Source organism: Pogona vitticeps, chromosome 13 (assembly GCF_051106095.1).
Source record: "Pogona vitticeps strain Pit_001003342236 chromosome 13, PviZW2.1, whole genome shotgun sequence".
NCBI lineage: Eukaryota > Metazoa > Chordata > Lepidosauria > Squamata > Agamidae > Pogona > Pogona vitticeps.
In genome coordinates, this window is record NC_135795.1 from 1,398,473 (window position 1) to 1,418,967 (window position 20,495).

General features: G+C 46.6%; 2 long non-coding RNA genes across 2 annotated transcripts; both read right to left on the reverse strand.

Annotated features, from left to right (window-relative positions):
• Positions 1–414: 414 nt before the first annotated feature.
• Positions 415–2,490, reverse strand: LOC144584659 (uncharacterized). The gene is made up of 3 exons (XR_013539056.1): positions 2,236–2,490; positions 1,498–1,624; positions 415–605 (listed from the first exon to the last, which is right to left on the reverse strand). It is a non-coding gene; the product is annotated as an uncharacterized LOC144584659 (long non-coding RNA).
• A 7,452-nt stretch (positions 2,491–9,942) lies between these two features.
• On the reverse strand, positions 9,943–11,437 carry LOC144584721 (uncharacterized). Its single transcript, XR_013539152.1, has 2 exons — positions 10,445–11,437; positions 9,943–10,139 (listed from the first exon to the last, which is right to left on the reverse strand). It is a non-coding gene; the product is annotated as an uncharacterized LOC144584721 (long non-coding RNA).
• Between the last annotated feature and the right edge of the window lie 9,058 nt (positions 11,438–20,495).

Below are 20,495 nucleotides of genomic sequence, written 5' to 3' on the forward strand. Positions count from 1 at the left end.
TTGGTTAATTAGCAGCAGCAACCACCTCTTGCATGTATATAAACCTCCAATAGGATTTCCTGCCAGTACCTATAATTGTTTTTTAAAAATTCAAGGGAAAGAAAGTGGGATCACGAAACATCATCCATTTCCCTGGTCTAATAGTCAGCCAGTATTCCCAGTCCACTGAGTAAGCTGAGTCTTCACTGGCCCTTTAACAGACGGACCCCGTTTTTTTCCACAAATACTTTTCTGCATTTATTGAACATTTTTCTTTTCTCCGAGCTTCTCGACACCCTCTTCCACTACATCAGTAACTCTGTCTTTGCTACATAAGGGTCAGTACTTAGAGAACCTGAGTCTGTTGTTAGAATCAGCTCTCATTACGGAGGTTGAGAATCAACCCTATATCAAACATTAAGGAGCACCATTTACCTGTACGTAGTCTTCCCACTACTCAGGAGGCCATTGAAGGCCGTTCTTTGTGACTCGGTGAGATCAGGACACAGCCGTAGATTCTCCAGGATCCCTGGGTCAGAGTTCTCGATGGTGGAGGCATCCATGTCGCACACAAAGGCTCCAAGGCGTCGGAGCTGCTCTTTGCTGAGTGACGTATTTCTCACTCCCTTACAAAACAGGTGGTAAATTTAAGTTAGGACTATTCCGCTTCATTTGGAACAACTGGCATTTTTCTCCCAAGCTGTAGAAGCCCTGTTGGCTATAATGGGTTAAGTGAGAAGGTATGTTTAGCGCGTAATTGGAAGGAGTGCTCCTCAAGTGTTAAAAGAGGTTTATTTGTCACAGCACATGATTTCCCTCTCATCTCCATCTTATTATTAATGGGCTCTGTGTTCTTGGTAGCCCACCATAGCCCTCAAAAGGCCAGAAAACAGGTCCACAGACCCGCCAGAGTTACTCGGCCCCACATAGGGAGTCTCCACACACTGAAATCGATGTTTTCTTGGAAACGATGGAACCAGAGGAACGCCCAACCAGCACTGACTGTCCTTGTGACGGCTCAGCATCTCTCGCCAGGGAGATGCACTCGAGCATGCAAAATAAAAAACCCTCCCCTTTGGAAATCAACAGCAGGGGTCAAGAGAAGGAGGTTATCTTTCATGCTGGAGGGTGAGCAAGCGCCTGTGATCTAGTGGCCCTTCTCACTTAGAGGAGTACTCAGGCACTTCCTTCAAAATGACAGCAGAGGATCCTAAGCACCTCCCTACACTACAAACTGGTGGATTCCTCAGGACGGAGCCATGAGGATTGTTAAAGAAGGATCGGATGGCTCTCAAGACCTCTCAGCCCACCTTGAGAGGATCCTGGCCGTGGCTCCCTGAGATTTTGACCTCTAAAGATGAGCACATGGCCTTACCTTTCCAACCTCCTTCCTCCTCCGTAGTTCTGGAAAGCAGAACTTCTCAACATGCCGTATGGGGCAGTAATTTAGGGTCGGCTGCAACCACACCCCCAAGCCTTTGTTCCTATTACTTAACACCAGGGAAGAATGCTACTCACAAAACATCCCAAAGCATTCCCCACGAGCCTGGTTCTCTGGTCGGATCCATTGGTCAAGAGACTTAAATTCCCCTGCGACGCCAGACTGTAAAAGGCTCCACAGCTTTGATTGTCTATCTGGTTGAGGCTGGGAGAAAACAGAACATTGCTTTCAAAGACAGAGGTGTGGGACACAGTTTGTTTGTGCTGATCTACCCATTTTCCCCTCCCTCATTTTGAGTAAAGACTATTGCAGAGTGCTGAATTTCTGGTTAAATTTCTCTAGCTGTACAGCAGAAGCGCAGGGAGCCACAGAGCAGAATATCTTCCCCATAGTAGTCCATCCCTTTTCTCATTAACTAGCACTTGCGGTCTCAATAACTCAGTTGGGGACATTAGTAAGAGAAAGAATAAAACCATTTTCTTTTACTCACAGTTGAATGGATCAAACAACAAAGTGACAAAAATGGCTGCCTTCAGTAACAGCCTCCCTGCTTCCAACAAACAACAGAGGGGGAAAGAGACACAGAGCAGAGAGGCGGGGCTGTCTTTGAACTCATAGATAGGGAAGGAGCGATTGGCTAGTGCAGGATAGATTGACAGTCACCCCAGATACTGATCCCACAGATAAGGGGGGGGGGAGGTCTTACTGTATCTAAACATCAGGAAAAGCCAAACCAAGCAATCAATGACTGCAGGGTTCCTGGATTTTAAATTCCTGACCGACGATCCTTCTTTTAAAGCAAAGAAGGTACTCACGGAAAGAAAAGCAACACGTCGGGTGGATAAGAAGTGAAGTTTGCTGTCAGGTTGTTTCTGGCGAGAAGCCTGGCCATGCAGGAGAGCTGTTTGGAAGAGATAAACAGATGCCAGTCTGACTGTCTGCCCACAATGTGAAAGCTGGGCTCACCTTCCTGCTCATGACTCCATCGTCCCGTGATTAGGACTCGTGTGTCAACGAGACTCTTGCAAAGGACACCTGGATGTGTTTCGCCCGAAATGTGGTGCTTTTCTGCAGCCAGGCAGTGAAGAGCCCGGAGACAGGGCTCCAGCCATGCCAGTTCTCGCCTCCGTCCCTGAGTCTTTCGGGAAAAGCCGCTTTCGGCCAGCCGCAGCAGTAGAAGGGAAAGGTGACTCATTTAGATCACAAGGTCGGAGGTTGGCAGAGTTAAATGAGGGCTGACAAAAGGAGCCATCAGCCCTTAAAGCATTGGCTGCCTTGCTGCTTTGTAGCCTCTATTTAAAATGGTTTTGTGCAACATTTACAGGAGGCTATCCAAGCTGCTAGACCTATTTGAGGGATTTGAGGGTTCAAATAGGTCCAGCAGCTTGGATATAAAGCGGATTCTCTGCAATATTGAAATCAAAGCCACCAGCCAGCATTGAGGTTATCCCAAAAGTTAAAGTGGCAAAGGAGCCCATAAACCAACCCAAAATCCTTTCTTGAGCATCTGGTTCATGCCATCACTATCCTATCAAGGCTCTATTCTTTGACGGATGAGAGGGGTGGTGAGAAATCCATCAAACCAGGTCCAAGGCTCACCCTGGACATCATTGATCCAAGAGTGCCCACTTACCTGTTCTTCACTCAGATTGGCATTTTTAACTTTCACTTCTCGGACCAGATCGGACAACTGGTCCGGCCTCAGTTTGCTGGCTGCGTTGCATTGGAAACCTTGCAGGATGAACGCTGAAAGCCTAGGAGCCAAGCAGATGGTTTAGTCTTTCAGGTCTAGCAGGATAATGTACAGAAATTTAACTGAGCCAAGTGGGAGGCAGTAGTGATGGAGGAGGACTTAACATGAGATGGGTTAGCTCAATAAAGGAAACCACTCTTGAGTTTGCAAGAGCTGGAAAGGATTAGGAGATCATTAACTCACAGGGTCACCATAAGTTGGAAGTGACTTGAGAATACATGAGATTGACTCAGATTTATTATGCTATTGTTTTGAATAAACCCATAAATGTGTTGTAGATTGTATGCAGGGCGGAATGGCCAGATATAACTTAGTGACACAATTTAAAACCTCCTAGTGGATTTGGATTTCGAGTACAACTGTCTTGCATTGATTACCCTTAAGAGTCTCACAATCAGATCTCTGAGTATATCTCTCCCACCCCCCAATGGACTGCACAGTTTCACAACTCACTCGGTGTAATTTTCCGTATTAGACAGCACATCTCCGAAAAGGACAGCAGCCTAAAAAAATGAGAAGAGTGTATTCAGGCACAGAGAACCTGCAAGACCAGAGTTGCAGGAATGTAAATGGATCAATAGCAATAGATTTATCCCAACTTAAATTAAAGTTATCTCCAAAAGCAGTCTATGGAGCTTAGAAGCGAAGATCAGACCCTTTACCTGCTGTGGGGACCAAGGTTTTTCGTTGACTTTGCCGAGCTCTGGAATTTTGCCCCGCAGCACTAAGAGAGAGCTTGGAACTTGGCCGATGAAACCATCTGGGACGTTATTCAAGATATCCCATAGAGAGGAGGCATTGGAGAGGATCTGCAAGGAGAAAGCCAGGGATCCATAGCCAAGTTAGAGCCCGCCAAGAATGGTCCTCGTACGTCGCAAGCGTTGCTATCAGCTCTCGGATAAAGGGATGCCTCTTTGCATAAACTCACAGTCTTCCCTGCACCAGTCCAAGCAATGGATTTGGTGACAGGGAGGGGGTTCTGCAGAGTAAGAAGCTCCGTGCCAGCCCTTACTGTGTAGTAAGCAATATAAGCTTAGCGATTGAATTTATAGCACTGCAAAACTTTGCGTACTATCTTTCATCAGCAGAGACTGGTTCAGCAGGGGGAATGTACCAGATTCTCCTAATTTACACCATATTTACCAGTCGTTGTACTACAGCAGGACCACAGCGTCTGTGAAGGATCAGTTCCAAGCCCCCTCTGTGGATGCTGGAAACCACAGATAACAGCAAACCCTATATATAGCATGGTCTCTGGTTGTCTCTAGTGGCCAGTTCTGGTAATTACATTGGGGAAATATATACAGAGGGTGTTATTTTAATATTTTTAATATTTTAAGACTGTGGACAAATGAAACCATAGATACTGACTCCGCAGATCGGGAGGGGGCGTCCTACTGTATATTGTATTAATAACAGAGCCAGAGCACCCTTAATGGTAGACACACCCAAGGGCAAAATGGGAGAAACCTAGGTCTTTGGAACCAAATCTGTCCCTCTTGGGGGGTCCCGATCCACCTCCCCATGCTTTCCCAGAGACAGATTTCCTTGTTACGTTATTGTTTAGCTCTTCCCTGGTTTTGTACAAAGTTGTTCCCCCATCAAAATATATTCAGATCCTTTCTCTGAGTCTTGGTTACCCAAAGAGTGTAACATTGCGAAGCCCAAATAAACCAGTCTTTTTCGTCCCATCCTTTTCCATGTGGGACAAGCCCACTGTTGGGCTGTGCTTCTCCCGACACTTCCAAGAACCTCTCTGGGTTTTAGGAGGAAAGGCAACCTTTAAGCCAAGCCTGTTTCAAAGTCGCCTCCCTGTTGCTAAGCCAGAAAGTTTACCTTGACGACGAAAGCTTTCTTCAAATGCTCCGGACCTTGCCCGAGAACTCTCACGAAACGGGCGCTCTTCGACAATCCCAGTGCCAAGTCAGATGAGATGCTGTCGAAGGTGGTGCTGGGCAAAACTGGCACCAAAGTGCCAAGCCTCTCAAACTCCTCGAGGGAATCCAGCTGTAGCAAGAGGAAGGAAGTTGAGGATCACGACCCTCTTTTCCTATGTGAATGTCAGATATTAACAAAACAGCCTGGAAAGATGGTTCCCTTCAGTTCGTGACCAGCTTGTGAGCCACCCACACCGGCCCAGTCTCGTCTATAATTCAGAGGCTGGAAAAGACACATCTTTAATCTGATCCTGTGTGATTCTTTGGCCCGAGTCCTTCCCAAAAGTAAATGACAAAAAGGGAACAGGGGCTTCCCATATTTACCGTGAAATTGTTGCGTAGGATCTTGTTCACCAGCATCTGGGACTGTCCCCTGTTCCAGCCGGTGACTTCTCCAAGGGATTCCAAGACCCTGGCATCCATCAGAACTGGGGCCGTGAGATTCGCAATCTGGCCCGTCGTGAGCCCCACGGCCTGCTGCCCCAAAGCCACCAGCGTCGGGCCGTCAAAGGTCTTGACCTGCCCCACAAGCATCGTAGCCAGCTGGCAAAGGAAAAGTGCGGGGAAAGAGGCAAAATACGAAAGGTTAGAATGTGGTCCCTTTGGGGGGGAAGAATAGCATCACAGCCACCCTTTCCGTTGCACAATATAAATGTTCACAGATGGTTATCAAACCATTGTAACTTTGATCAGTGGCACCGCCCGATTCCACGGCCATGACGGATTGGTTCTGAGCTGAGACCAAATTTTAAATGATTTGATGGGTGGAAGGATGACTGGATGTTCAAAGCCACTTCCCAAAGGGCTGAACCAGATCTGAGGGGGAAAGCCTTCAGAACCATGGAGAGCTCCTTCCTTCAAGGAAGGCCCAGCTGAGGAAGGCCCTGCTGGACTCAAAGGCTTGCCCAGGAGACCTCACCTGACGGTCAGACGCAGAGGGTCTGGAGGAGTTACAGTGGAGGTTGACTCGGGCGATGAGGCTCAGGGCTTCGGCATGGCTGAGACTTGAGATCCGGGTGGAATGTCGAGCAAAGCAGAGGAGCTGGTTTGGAAGGCTTGGAGGGGAATATATTACAGGTTAATTAGTAGGGACGTGGTGGTGCTGCGGGCTAAACCGCAGAAGCCTGTGCTGCAGGGTCAGAAGACCAAGCAGTCGTAAGATCGAATCCACGTGACAGAGTGAGCTCCCGTCGCTTGTCCCAGCTCCCCCCAACCTAGCGGTTCGAAAGCATGCAAATGCAAGGAGATAAATAGGGACCACCTCGGTGGGAAGGCAACAGCTTTCCGTGTCTAAGTCGCACTGGCCATGTGACCACGGAAGATTGTCTTCAAACAAGCGCTGGCTCTATGGCTTGGAAACGGGGATGAGCACCGCCCCCTAGAGTCAAACACGACTGGACAAAAATTGTCAAGGCGAACCTTTACCTTTACCTTTAATTAGTGGGCGGTGCTTTTTTCAGGCACTTTGGAATGCTCTGAGGCATGAGAAAGATGCTTCCGATCTCGGCTGACCCACTTGATTGGAGAATTTAATTTGGGGCAGCATTTACCAGAACATCATACACTTCGAGATTCAAATCAGCTTTCTGCAGATGTTCCCAGTGCATGTTCTTGAGAGGAGGACATAAGAGGCCCCATTTCTACCCATTTCTGCTCCCTATGGAGGTGGCGGGTCAACACCGTGTGTTGCAGACAGAATGGCGAATTAGGGATCCTACCACTACCGAATTTGACCTGTGTGACTCTGAATGTCCATTCCCTGTTTCCCTTGCCTTCACTGGTTAGAGAATGGTATCCTCTTTTACATCTATGAAACCTACCTGCTTCCTACATCTTCCATATGAGTTTCAAATCTTTTAACCACTTTGTGCATAAAGACGCCTCTCTCTCACCTGTTGAGACTGAAATCCGGATCCACCGCAAAAAGGGCTGCCGCGTACATCTCTGCCAGGTCCTTACGAACCTTATGTCTGTGGACAAGCTCCAGGTTGTCTCGGCTGAAAGCCAGGTCTCGGAACTAAGAAAAGAGATGGGAAAAAATGGGCCGTGAAGGGCCGAGAGCATGGCAGGAGTGTGTCTATTACAGCAGAAAAGAGAGAGACCGATGGCAGATGCCATGTTGATTAATTCTCTCTAGACCAGTGGTTCTCATAACCTTGGGCCTCCAGATGTCCTTGGACTGCAACTCCCAGAAGCCTTCAACACTGACTGTGCAGACCAGGATTTCTGGGAGTTGTAGTCCAGGAATGACCCGATTTTCTGTGGGGTACTGGATCTGTTTCCCCCAGATGACGGCCTTAAAAAAGAAGATCAGCAGAGATACGTACTATAGCTGTGCTGTGGTTTGTGAGTAAACGCATGTCTCTGGCGCTGGTGTAGCGGATATAAGTCCCAAGATACGTAACCAGCCAGTCCGATGTCTCTGGGCCATTTCCGTTGTAACAACGAGGTTTGTCTTTGGTTGCTGTGGCATCAAACATCAAAGACTCTTAACATGGAGCAAAATGGAGCAGATCTCTCATTGAGAAGAGTAACCCTGCTGGACCCCCCCCCCACCCCCTTCGTTCAGCTTGGATCTCTTGGCCCCTGCAAGCTCGTCCTTGACACTGACCAGGCTGCTGGGATGTCACAGGATACAAAAACACCCTCAGTCCCGAACATGCCCAGAAACCATCGCAATTTTTAGCAGCGTCTTTCCCATTCAATAGAGATCGGGTTCAAACCAGATCCGATCCACACCATTCCTTTCCAAGTTTTGGACTGGATCAATCAGACTTTCAAAACAAGCCTCAGGTTTGCCTCCTGCCATCCAATCACAAAGCCCCGCAAGATGACCTGAGTGCTACTACCAATGGATGCTGAGGGAGCTGTCCATGTCCTAGGTGCTGATTTTTGGTTGGAACCAAGGAGCTCTATAAAGTTTTAGATGGGATCAGCAGTGTGGTTCCCAGGCATGAAGCTCAGGTGATGCACAACACACACACACACACACACACACACAAACACCTGGAGGCTCTCTTGCTTGCATTCACAGCTGTCACGTGTGCACTCACCTGCCAGGTAAGCCTTGATGGAATAGTATATTTCCTCTTCCCTGCCTTTGAACATCGCAATATTTTCATTCAGCTTGCTGACACTACGGACAGAAACAACAAGGTCAAGTACACAAACCACACCTTGGAAGGTGAACTGACCCTCATGCTGAATCAAATGTTATAAGGAAAGAGAAAGAGGTGCTAGAAAGGAAGGAAGGAAGGAAGGAAGGAAGGAAGGAAGGAAGGAAGGAAGGAAGGAAGGAAGGAAGGAAGGGAGGGAGGGAGGGAGGGAGGAAGGAAGGAAGGAAGGAAGGAAGGAGTCAGTATTTCAGGATGGACAGATGGCAGAGAAAAGCCACAGGAAAAAAGGAGCCTAGATAAGAAAAACATCCTACAGATGATATAAAAAATGCCAGTAACAGGGGAGCAGAATTTGGCACACGAAGGAGCATAGGGCCCTGTTCTTTATGCTGTTTGCTGATGCTATAAATTGGTCCATATATTAATTATCGGTGTCAACGGTTTATATCCCTTCACCAGAAACTTACATTTTGTAATACAACTCAATAAACATCTCTCACTCAACACCCTAATTATGTGCTGCCATTAATGTTGGGGAAAAATGTCCAAGTTGTACATTCCAATTGCTCCTTATTCCTTCCCCTCCCACAAACATACTTTTTAAAAGGAAAAGAATAATCTTAAAAAGTAACAAAGGGACCACAACAAACAACTCATATAAATGGAGTACGGAGCTGAATCTACCACACTCCGGGCTCTGCCTCTTCAGGCAGCTTTGCTGTGGTGTAGAAAATAGGAAGGCTTACATTTTGTGGAACGTTTCACAGCTGGCATTGAGGGTCTCGGTACCATTCAGCACCTCTCCATTAAGGAAGGTGAAATACGGATCCAGGCGGTCCTGAAGCCACTTGTCCACCTCAGTTGCATTGGCACTGCTGGAAACTACCGTAGGCCATATGCCAGCCAAGAGAGCAGTCTTGGTTGCATTCGGTAGGAACTCCTGCCAATGATAAATACAAGAAAATAAAATAAAAATATACTGTGTATTTCTTTTTATTGAGTTCCAGCATCTCTGTAATGAAACAGGGCTCAATTAACTCCCAGGAAAATTCAGAAAAGGATCTCAGCTCACCACCAGTTTGGGGCATCATGAAAGGACCACGGAAGGTGAAGTATGCCATTGATTGTCAATACATTTGAGTAGAAGCCGTTATAAGGTTCTGTCACTCATCTGTCCCATTAATTTGGCTAGCTTTATTTCTGTAAAGTAGAGGTGAGGCCTTCCAGTTCTTTTGGACCACAAACCCAACTAAAAACATGGATGTACATCCAGGCCTTCCCTCCTGCCAGCACTTAATTCTTTCTCCTTTTCCTATCTATCATATATTATATTTTTGCACTGTTTTTATTATTGATATGTCAATGGCTTTGTGTTATTTTATATATGTTTGTTGGTAGCCGCCCAGAGTGGCAGAATATACCAGATGGGCAGGATATAAATCAAATAAATAAAATAAAATAAAGCCTATGTGGCTTAGCTAACACAGCCAACAGTGAGGCATAATGGGAAATGTAGTCCCAGAAGGTTGGACTTTTCTTGCATCTGCTGTTGGACATGTGCACAGCTGAATACAATAAGACAGCTTGCTAAAAGTTTTGGATGTTCCTAGGAGGAAATAAGAAGAATCAAAGCCTCCCTATTAGGTGTGAGATTTGATCAATTAATAATATGTGAAGGGTGCTTTTCTATTTTCTGTTTGTTTTTCCTCTTCCATGTGGCTCTAAGGGGATGGGGGTGGTCTATTTTTCTTCTCTTCCTTACTTACAACAGTGTCTCTTTGGTTAAATCTGTCCACAAATAAGCCAGTCTCGTTATAATTCTGTAGCACAGCCGTTAAGAAAGGGTCATCGTTGAGGAACCGAGTCCGGGAAAATAAGCCAGCCAGATCATCCGGCGGAATTGTGTTTACAACCTGCAGGGGGAAAAAGAGGATACAAAAATCAGCATTTAAACTGGGAAGAGAAAAGGCAGATAATTGTATAGAAAAAATGGCTTAATGGAATTTCTGTGAGTTGTAGCAGGTGGTAAGTTCAGAAAAACTTCTGTAGCCTCTTGGAATAAATATTCTGTTTAGTGCTTGTCTAAACAGTATTTTTGACTTACTCCTAGGATTGTGAAAAATTTTATGTATTGGGTGGCAGGTTTTACAGATCTAACACACCATCCACCCCCTGAGGGGTTGGACAGAATTTAAATATCCAGGGAGAACCACTGTACCTTTTGAAGGTCTGAAGAGGGGATGATGGCTCTCAGGTCACTCAACATCAGGAGCTTGGCAAAGCCCTGAAAAGTTTCTTCCAAGAACACAGAAAAGCTGGAATTTGAGGCGTAGCACCGGAGAGAGGAGTCTGAACAAAATAAATGAAAATTGAAATCAAAGAAGAGGCAAAGGCTGGTTGAGGAATAGAGGAAAGAGCGTGAGATTTAGACCCATCCGCCTTATGCATCTCAGAACTTTCAAATCTGCTGTGTCAAAAAATGTAGGCAGGCATTTCAGAGTTTGCCTTGACCTCTTCAAAATTATTTTTCTGCAATGGAGATAGTGCTCATCATAGAACTGCACAGTTGTAAGGGATAATCAAGGCTTTACAAAGAACACCTTCCGGGGTTCAGATTGTTTCACGCTTTTTATTGCCTTGGCGCTCCATCCCCATAAGATGCATTCGTATCGTTGTTTTCCGACATTGCCCATGGCCAAGGGGACGAGCCGGAAAAAGCAATGGACGGATCGCCACCCCTAAAGCAATCCATGGTTGTGAGTGAAGATAACACAGGTCTCTTCAACACATACTGTTAGGCCACTAAAATACTTCTGTTTTTAAAGAGTGGGATTTTAACTTGGAGTCATTTAAAGCTCTCCGGTTTGCTGCTGCTGCTGCTGCTTACTTGAGAGGAGGCGAAGAATGGCTTCATAAATGCTCTGCCTGGTCATGTTGCTGAATTCGCCCAAGGAGCCATTGAGAAGGGTCACCCTGTAATAACAGCAAAAGCATTTCCACTCTAGAGGGTCGTTCAGAAACTAGACAAGAAGCGGTCCGATTAGAAGGATATTTGGGAAGCCTCTGTCAGTCACCTTTAACTCTGGATCAAGGCTTGCTGGAGCTCAAAGCAGTAATAAAAACAACGTAAACCATGGGCTCAGAGGAGCCTCTGGTCCATTAATTCTCAGCATCTGATGGTCCTTCTGTCTGTGGCTGACAAGGCTCATGTCAATCCAAAGAAACTCTGCTAACCAAACCCAGCGTTTTCCCCCCTCGTCTCTATCTTCCAAGTAGAGCAGAGATGAGGGGGGGAAAGCAAACACAAAAGGCTAGGTCATTACAGTTTTGGCCCCAGTAGCAATCATCATCCCCATTATATGTGAAGTGGTGCTTACACAGCTTTGGCAGCGGAGCAGTTTCTGGACTCCAGAGGATCAAACAGGAGGGGGACGAGGGTGCTGTTCATTCCAGGTATAAAAACCGGGAGGCGTTGCTCCATCCAGAGTATAAATTCACCGTCATCCGCTTCCTGGAAGATCGGCTGGGCTTCCATGAGTACGTGCTGGAGAAGGCCAGCCTGGATCTCCTTGGGAAGGCTGGTGTTGGCCTTGAAAATGGAAGGAAAGCATTAAAGAGAAGACCATGAGTATATGATGGGGGTGGGCAAAATGGGGCCCCCAGATTCTCCAATGGCCAGCCTTCTGAATTCCTATTTTATTGTAAACGTTGTGATATCTTTGGCCCCTGAAACATCCTGCAGGCAAAAAAAATTGATCCACACACCTGGCATAGTGACCCATCCCTAATTTGTGGGTAGATGCTGATGACCATTGACCAAGAGGTGACTTTGTTTTACCACAGATGCACTTGGGCCAAACTTAGTTGCCTGTGGCGTTCTGGCCCAAGCGGTGAAGAGAATCTCAGAACATTTTCGCACTTGGATCAAAAACTGAGAACAGTGATTGGAGACGTTTGCCCTGTTTCTCAGGACCATCCTAGAGGATACGCCTAGCACATGTTTAGAGGAGGTGCTCCCTCAAGTGAGAAAAGACATCTGTCTATCATGGCACATGCTTTTTTGCACCTCAGCATCTTGGATTTAGCGTGCCCAGTTTTGTGACTGGGCACTGGAACACAAATACAGGCTTAAGCAGCCAGCCTGGCTCTGAGAAAATTCTGTCATGGGAAGGAAACCCGTCAGCAATAGCCATCCTTCTTAACACAGAGCTTGGATCCTAGGAGCAGGTGGAAAACGAGCTACAACAGCCATTATGTCCAGAAAAATCTATTCCGATTAATAACAGCACCCTCTGTCATAGGGATAGAGGTCTCCCAGCTTACCTGACTGTTGACTCCATCCATATATTCGGTCAAGGTAGAGGTTCTTACGTAGCCCATCACTTTCTCAGCCTCTTGGGGACTTCTAAGGGTTCCCACGGTGGCCGACAATTCTCCCAGCTGCTTCGCTGTTAAGTTCCTAAGAAGATCCATCTGAGAAAGAGAACGGAGGAGATGGTTAAAAATGGGACTGGAACAAGGCAAGGGGAGGAATCGCTATGATGGAGGAGAGGAAGGTGGAATCAGGCCACAGTCCTTCTGTTCATCGTAAGAACCTTGCTTGGTTTGAAAATAATATACATTTTGCTTCCAAGGCATTTTATGTTCCAAACGACTGCACGAAAACAAATGTCGAGTGACATTTCTTTCATTGAGTTGATCAGTGTGGCAAAGATATTAAGTACTTTTGAGTGTCATAGAATCCTAGACTCATGGCGTGGGAAGGGGCCTCTTAAGGCCATCCAGTCCAACCTTCTACTCAATGTCCAAATCCAAGCAGATCGGACAGACGGTAGTCCGATTTTCTCTTGAAGGCCTGCGGTGTTTGAGCGCTCACCACCTCATTGCACCTTTGATCTGTAGAAGGGGATGTTCAAAGCCTTTGGAAGGTGACAACAACTTTGGACATTCATTCCAGGATTTATCCTTCAGATAGATCAGGCTGGCTGTTATGGCCTCCCACTGCCAGCCATGTTGGCTTCATCCCTTTGGCTTCTCCCATAACCAAGACAGAAACCTCTCTGAAAACAATCAGATCCAATAAGCCAATAGCATATCTGCCAGGGTTACCAGTAGGGCCAGCCGTTCTGGCCTGCTGTGGCCATCCTGCTTTACAAAACATGGATCCACCCAAGCAAAGGCTGATCAATGCAGGTTGGGTAGCAAACGTCCCTCTTGATATGGTTTGACTGCAACTTCCATGACTTCTCACCCTTAGCTGTGCTAGTTAGGGCTCATGAGAGTTGTAGTCCAGTAACAGCTGGAGGGTCACGGTGTCCCTCTTGGTGGCTTTCCTTCTCTACAAATGTGGAGGCGCTTACTTACGTGAACCAACTTGGAATTCAAAGAAAGGAAGTCTTGATATTTTGCGTAGCGGCTGAACCTTCTGAAATTGACCGTAAGCCAGGAGCTGCTGTTGAGGTCCTTAGTGCATGCAGACCCTGAGATTTAAGCAACCAGAGAAGAAGATGATGCCTTACTCACTGTAGAGAGCAGGTGTAAAGTGAGAGAAGGAACTACACGGTGGTTAGCCTTAGTCATCCAGACTGGGTTGGCTTGATGAATTTAAATTCCATTTTAAGTTCTATCTCTGATGGGTTTTTTTTTAGCCCATTATAAGTTTCACTGTCTGCTGTTGCCTCTAGACATTGGGCTGTGATTTCTATCAACTCGATGGAAACACAGACTCACTGAATCGCTCTAGTCCGACCCAGAGGGCACCAGATTAGAAAGCAAAAACTGTTCCTTACCGTTCGGATTCAACCCCTTCAAGTAAGGAAGCTGGAAAGAGTGGAAGACTTCGGCCTGTGTAGCGGGACTCATCTTCATGAACTCCTTATTGAGGCCTTTAACACTGAGAAATCAGGTGGGATGTTATGGAGAGACAGATAGAGAAATAAAAGAATACGTTAACGGATTAATAGCGAACCAACGAAGAACAGGACAGCGAGGGTCAAGGACTCAGCCTCACATGCCACAAGGATTATTCTGCTTGTTGTTCTCAAATTTCAACCAGAACTTCAACTGCAAGTCCTTGTTTTTCTGGGATAACAAAGGCTCACAACGTCAAGGTGGGAGGAAACTTTCTACGGACCTGACTTCTCCCCAACCCAAGAAAATTGTGCATGTCTCCATCCTTTATCAAATGAGTTAGTTCATAGGCTCTTCCCTAGGCCAGGTTTACCCACCTTATAAAATAATGACCTCCTTGATCACAAACACATTCCTTAAGAAATTTGAACGGGGCAGGTGTGGGTCCTAACCGGAGAGAGAGGCAGAGGGCACAGCCTTGGAACACAGGACCCAGTGGCAGGGGACGGGGGCAAAGAGCTGCTGGAAAGCCAAGCTTGGCCTTCACCACCACATGTGTTGGCCGTGGTTTCTGGGAGTTGCAGTCCAAAAACACCTGGGTGACCCAAGGCTGGGAATCATGGCTCTGGCTGTTAAAATGTCAAGGAACCACAACATTTCCCATCAGGTGGTAGTGCTATGGAGGACATCCTGTGGTGCTCAGTGGGAACCTCATGGAGCAGGATCATACCCTACGATTCGGTTCTGCCTTGATTTGGCTTCCTGCCTTGAGCAAGGGGTCGGACTCAATGGTCTCAGAGGCCCCTTCCAACTAGGATTCCATATGAGGGTTGGCTAGAAGGATCAGCACCACGGACAGCTCTCAGGGAGCAGCCAGGGACAGTGATGGCAGTAGCTGCTCTGCCCTCTTTTATACTGCTGGCCCATGGCTCCTCCCCCTCTAGGCTCCGCCTCCCTCCCTCCCATGTCCGGTGCCTTAAAGGGGCAGTGCCTTGGCGCGAAGTTGAGCACTTTGCCACGTCAGCAGGCGCTCCTGGCAGGCAGACCGCTGGCACTGCCATGCCCTATCCTGAGATCATGGACCTCTTAGACGAGAACGACCTGTTTCGGGGTTGGAGCCAGGTCCTGGGGATGCCCCTGTGGTTGTAGGTTCAGGGGTACCAGATTAGGACCACTTGGGAACTTCACATACATTGCTTGGTACTGTTCGCACTGCAAGGTCTCGTTCGCCAGGCACTGGAGCATATCCACCGATATGGCAGAAATGAAAGGCCGGAGCCTCTTCTGGAACCAGGAGACCACAAACGAGGTCTCGTTGAAACGGTCTGCGTTTCTCAGCTTCTCGTCCCACAAGGACCTCAACACGATGGATTTCCAAGCAGGAGAAATGAGTGAAGAGTTTACGATCTGGAAATCAAGCAAATGGGCAACCTTGAAGAGTGTATCAAAGAGAGAGTCGCTCCTGGAAAGGGAAGGAAAAGCGGGTGGTGGTGGAAAGGCGGGAGGAACCACATAAAGACCACAGAGGATGCCAAGGAAGACGTCTGTTCCAAGCATCTGCCTGGGATCTGCCCCCTTGCGGTGCCATCAGCAACTGCTGGGAATGCAGATATGATTTTTATGTGCCATGTAATTTTATAACTATAAAAAAAGGCTGAATTCTCACAAAAGAGAGAGAGAGAGAGACTCACTGAGTCTATGGTACTTTGGTCATAACACAGGAGGACGTGTGTCAGTAGAAAACACAGTGAAGCTAGGTGGAAAAGTGGAAAGCAGCAGGAGAAGAGGAAGTCTGAACATGAGATGGATCGATTCAGTAAAAGAAGCCACTGCCTTGAGTTTGCAAAACCTGAGCAGCAATGCTAACAACAGGACATTCTGGAAGTTGGAAACCTAACAACCCCATTCACCCACAAATCTAAAGATTGTGAATAAACCCCTAAATGGTTTCACAAACTCTAAGTAGAAAGGAATGTCTGTAGGGAACATAGGTTTAAGCCTCCGCCCCTGTTTTGAGGCTTAAGCAGTTCTTCTGCACTGATTACACTTAGAGCCTTTGTAAGTCTGGCTGGGAGGGACCTTTCTGGACTAGGGTGACTTTCAATCAATCCAGCAGGAACCAATCGCTCCTTCCCTGCCTCTGATTTTAATGAGAGTCACCCCTCTTTCCCCCTCTCTTTTTAGAAGTTAGTAATTAGCGCAGTCTGTGTGCAGTTATTGAGAATGGAATTTGTAGGAGTCAGCTGTGAGTCTGTTTGAGGCCAGTTGCTGCCATCAGGTTTGTACAGAGGGCCATTTCCAATATGCTCAATTGTGAGTCCATGAAACCTTTTTATTCTTTCTCTTACCAATGTCTCAGAGTGAGCTATTGTGGATAAGAGACGAAAGGGGGCGGACTACCCTGGCGAGACTTGAAGCTAATTTGGCTCGGTAAGTCCCGGCACTTCTGCTACACAGCCACAATATAACATGACCATATACTGAACCGGCAAAGTCCAAAAGCATACCGAAGTGGGGTATGGTTGTCTCTGATGGGACAGTGTTGCATATATCAGAACACAAGTATATCATGGTTTTCAAAGCCCCCCATGCTTTCTCCCTTCTAAAAAATGTTGTTACCTTGTGATTAAATTCGTCCAGTCCAGCCCCAAGCTCTTCCTCATTGACTTGATTGACAAGCACTTTGACAACGTTCTGCGGAATCTCATTCCTGTTTCTGAGCACATGTTCCAAAGCTTTTACGATGAAAGTCCTGTTCACCTGGCTCAGATTCTGAAACTAGGGAGATAATTTGTTCAAGCAAGACAACGTTGTATGTATACATTTATTTATCAGAGCATTTCTACCCCCTTCTTAATCAGAAGAAATCTCGCAGTGCAACGTACAAGACAGATACTATCACTGCTCTTATGCTTTCGATCTAAAACTTAAATCACGGCACGCAAGGAATAAAGGATGTGCAGAGAAAAGGGAGAAGTGAGTTCAGTCCTGTTTGTAGACTCATTGATTTATTTAAAACATATATAGCTATATCTTAAAACTCTATAAGATCTCAAGGCAGGGCACCGGACCATGGAAAACAGTTTAAAAACAGACCATCCTTAGAACAATTTAAAATGAAACCGCTCAAGACACAACATTAGAACATCAAAACAATTGCATTAAAAACTGCTCAGGCTATGATCCTGAACCCCGAAACCTTGGAATAATTAAATATGATTGGACTTGGTGTTCAAATCTCAGCTGCAGGAGGTAGCTTCCCTCCCTGAGAAAAATGCCTGAACGTCTTGGGGGGGGGACCTCAGCAGCTAAACTAACACAAACTCAGACCTAAATCCACCATTTAAGTCTGTAACCTTTACTCGATGATGAAACGCTCGCCAAACCTGTTTCTCCGAGACTGCATTACTAAGTGGGGATGGAAAAACAGCGGGTGCCATATGGGCCCACCATAAACATCATGGTGGTAGGAACCGGGTGCCATGCACCGTGGACTACATATCCCTTTATCCCCGACCCTGGGACCATGCACAGATCTTGATCCAGGGGAGCTGCAGGGAGGGCAACCCAAACGTCACTTACGTTGTCGCAGATGACGTAGCTGAGATTCGCAGCCGTTTTGACGCTGTTGCTGTTAAGGAGACAGACAGACAGAAACACACACACACACAAAGGTGGGAAGATCAGGGTGGAACCGAAGACAATGCAACCATGTCAACATTCATTCCAGCAACTGCTCCGTCTGTCTTTTAGATGTCCCTGTCCCCAAAAAAAGTTATACTCATATTTTCCAAGGAAAATCCCCACCCTGTTTTGCAAAGCAAGTGTGCTCCCTTCCGTAGGGTTATCATGGTGGATGGAAAGATGAACTGCCAATATTTTACTAGGCTAGAACTAAAATCACAGAAATCCGCAGTTGAAATGATTCGCAGGTCTGGAGGTGATCATTTTCATGTCCGCTGCTAATATGATAGCCATTTTCAAATACTTGATAGGTAGCCATCCAGAGGTGGGGCAGGATCTGTTTTCGATCATCCCAGAGTGCAGGGCATGTCATAATGGGCTCAAGTGACAAGAAGCCAGATTTCAGCTGAATATCGGGAAAAACTTCCTGACTGTTAGAGCAGTACAACAACGGGACCTCGGGAGATGGTGAGGGCTCCAACGTAGGAGGCCTTCAAGAGAAAACTGGACCACCTTCTGCTTTGATTGGGCTTCCTGTCTTGAACACTGGGTTGGACTCCATGGCCCCTTCTGAAGCTCTGATTCTAGGATTCTATATCTGCAACTACTATTGGTAGTTCCATGATTTAGGCATCTGCTTATGGAGCTAGAGGTTGGGGGTTCGATTCCCCACCAGGGCTCCTTGACCGCGGACCGAGACATCCCCATCCCAGAAAGTCAAAAGGGTCAATGGGTTTTAGAAATACCTCCCGACATCTTCACAAATTTCCGACACTGTTGGGAAGAAAGATAAAAGAGAGGTTTAGCCTTGGTTTTTTTTCCACACTAACGATGCAGGTCCAAATTAGATGATGCTGTAATGATCACGTACCGTTTATCCTGGAGGCTGGGCACTAAAATGAGGAAGATAAAAGAAACACAGTGAGAGTCGAAGTCTCCTGACTAGGAGACCGGGAGTCCTTCCAAATGGACGACTCCCTAGGGCTGCTGATCTCGATATCTTGCATAATGGTTCTGTTTTTATTTCCCTAACAGGTTTTGAGGGGAAGGAAAAAAGTGGGGAATCCCGGAGGTTTATTTATTTATTTATTTATTTATTTATTTATTTATTTATTTATTTATTTATTTATTTATTTATTTTATTTCTATCCCGCCTATCTGCTCATACTAGACCACTCTAGGCAGCTTACAACAAAAAAGCAACAATTTAATTTTAAAAACGTTACAGCTTAACAGAGATAGAAATTGAAAAAGATATAGAGAGAAAAATCGTCAGGAGTTTTCTGTTGAGAAGGCCTGCTTATACATCAGCGTTTTTAGTTGTTTCTTAAACATGCCCAGCGAGGGAGCCGCGCGAATCTCAGGAGGTAAGTTGTTCCAAAGGCGAGGAGCCACCGCCGAGAAGGCCCGATTTCTGGTCTTTTCCTTCCGGGCCTCCCTCAGCGTTAGGCTCCTCAGCCTCACCTCCTGGCTCGCGCAGGTGATCCGGGTAGACCTTGGTGGGAGAAGGCGTTCCATCAAGTATCGAGGTAAAAGTAGGAGATTGCAGAAACAAAGGAAAATAAGCTTTTAAACAAAGAAAGAAAGAGATCATCTGTGCCTTTTATTTCCTGCTAAAATGCACTCAATAACATGCCCTCCCAGCGCGCATCACCGCAGTGCAAGGCCTCGTCAAAATCCCTTAGCAGTGAGGAACCCATCCTGGCTGTTCTTCCCCTAAGAGAATTCCAGGTTTGAAAAATTGTTCAAAGTCTAAAACACACTTTCGAGGGTGAGGCCAAACCCCTGACGAACACAAATACCAAATCGACATTTTAATTTATGACGGATAGGAAAACAGCTTTTTGCTGTACTTGGCTTTCTTAATGATTTTCCCCAAAAATCAAGTTCGTGCCTTTAAGACATCAGGAAGGACTAACAAAACCACTTACAGATGCAGCTTCCGACACAGCCAGGAAAAACCCTGCGGAAACAGGACAGACACCATTAGGAACGGAGTCGGGGGAAGGCAGAGAAGCTGCATTGGAAGGTCAGCCCGTTGGGTCATCCTAGCGCAGAGGGTGATGAGCCAGGATAGAATTTCCCCCAGAATCTCAAGCTGGTTGGAGAATGATGGGAGCCCAAATCCCCAAAAATAATTCTTAAAATCGTCTTGGGTTCCCAGGCAATGATCTTCACCAGCCGTGCCCCTAAGATTCTCTTAAGGTGGACAAGCTGGGAGTTGACTTAGAGACTTTCTAGATGTGTCTTCTGCTAGGGTTGCCAGATCAAGGTCTCTGGCTGCAGAGCCAGAGGTTGGGTGTTCAGTTCCCCACAGTCCTTTTCCTTGAAAGGGGCTGGACTCAACGCTCCAGAGGGGTCCCTTCTAGTTCTGAAGTTCTACGATTATTATTCACCCATCCAATTCCTTGAGATGTCCGGGCTAAAACCTGAGATCAGAGAGTGGCAGCTTGTGGGGTGTCACAGGAAGCATGCCCTTGCTCGACGCTTGCAAAACAATGTGCATGCACGCGCAAGGAGAGAATGAGACGGAGTTAGGTGAACGTCCCACACTACCTCCTCCTAAACAAATACTACATGACCAACACACATAAAAAGATCTCCGTGCGGAGCCAGTGACCTCCGGCTGGTGGTTCCCTTTGAGAACCTACTGGGGTGTTCAATCTCACGTAAAGAGAAATGCATATTTTCATTGGCCATGTTCTCCTCCTAGGTACATGATTCCCTCGGGGCCT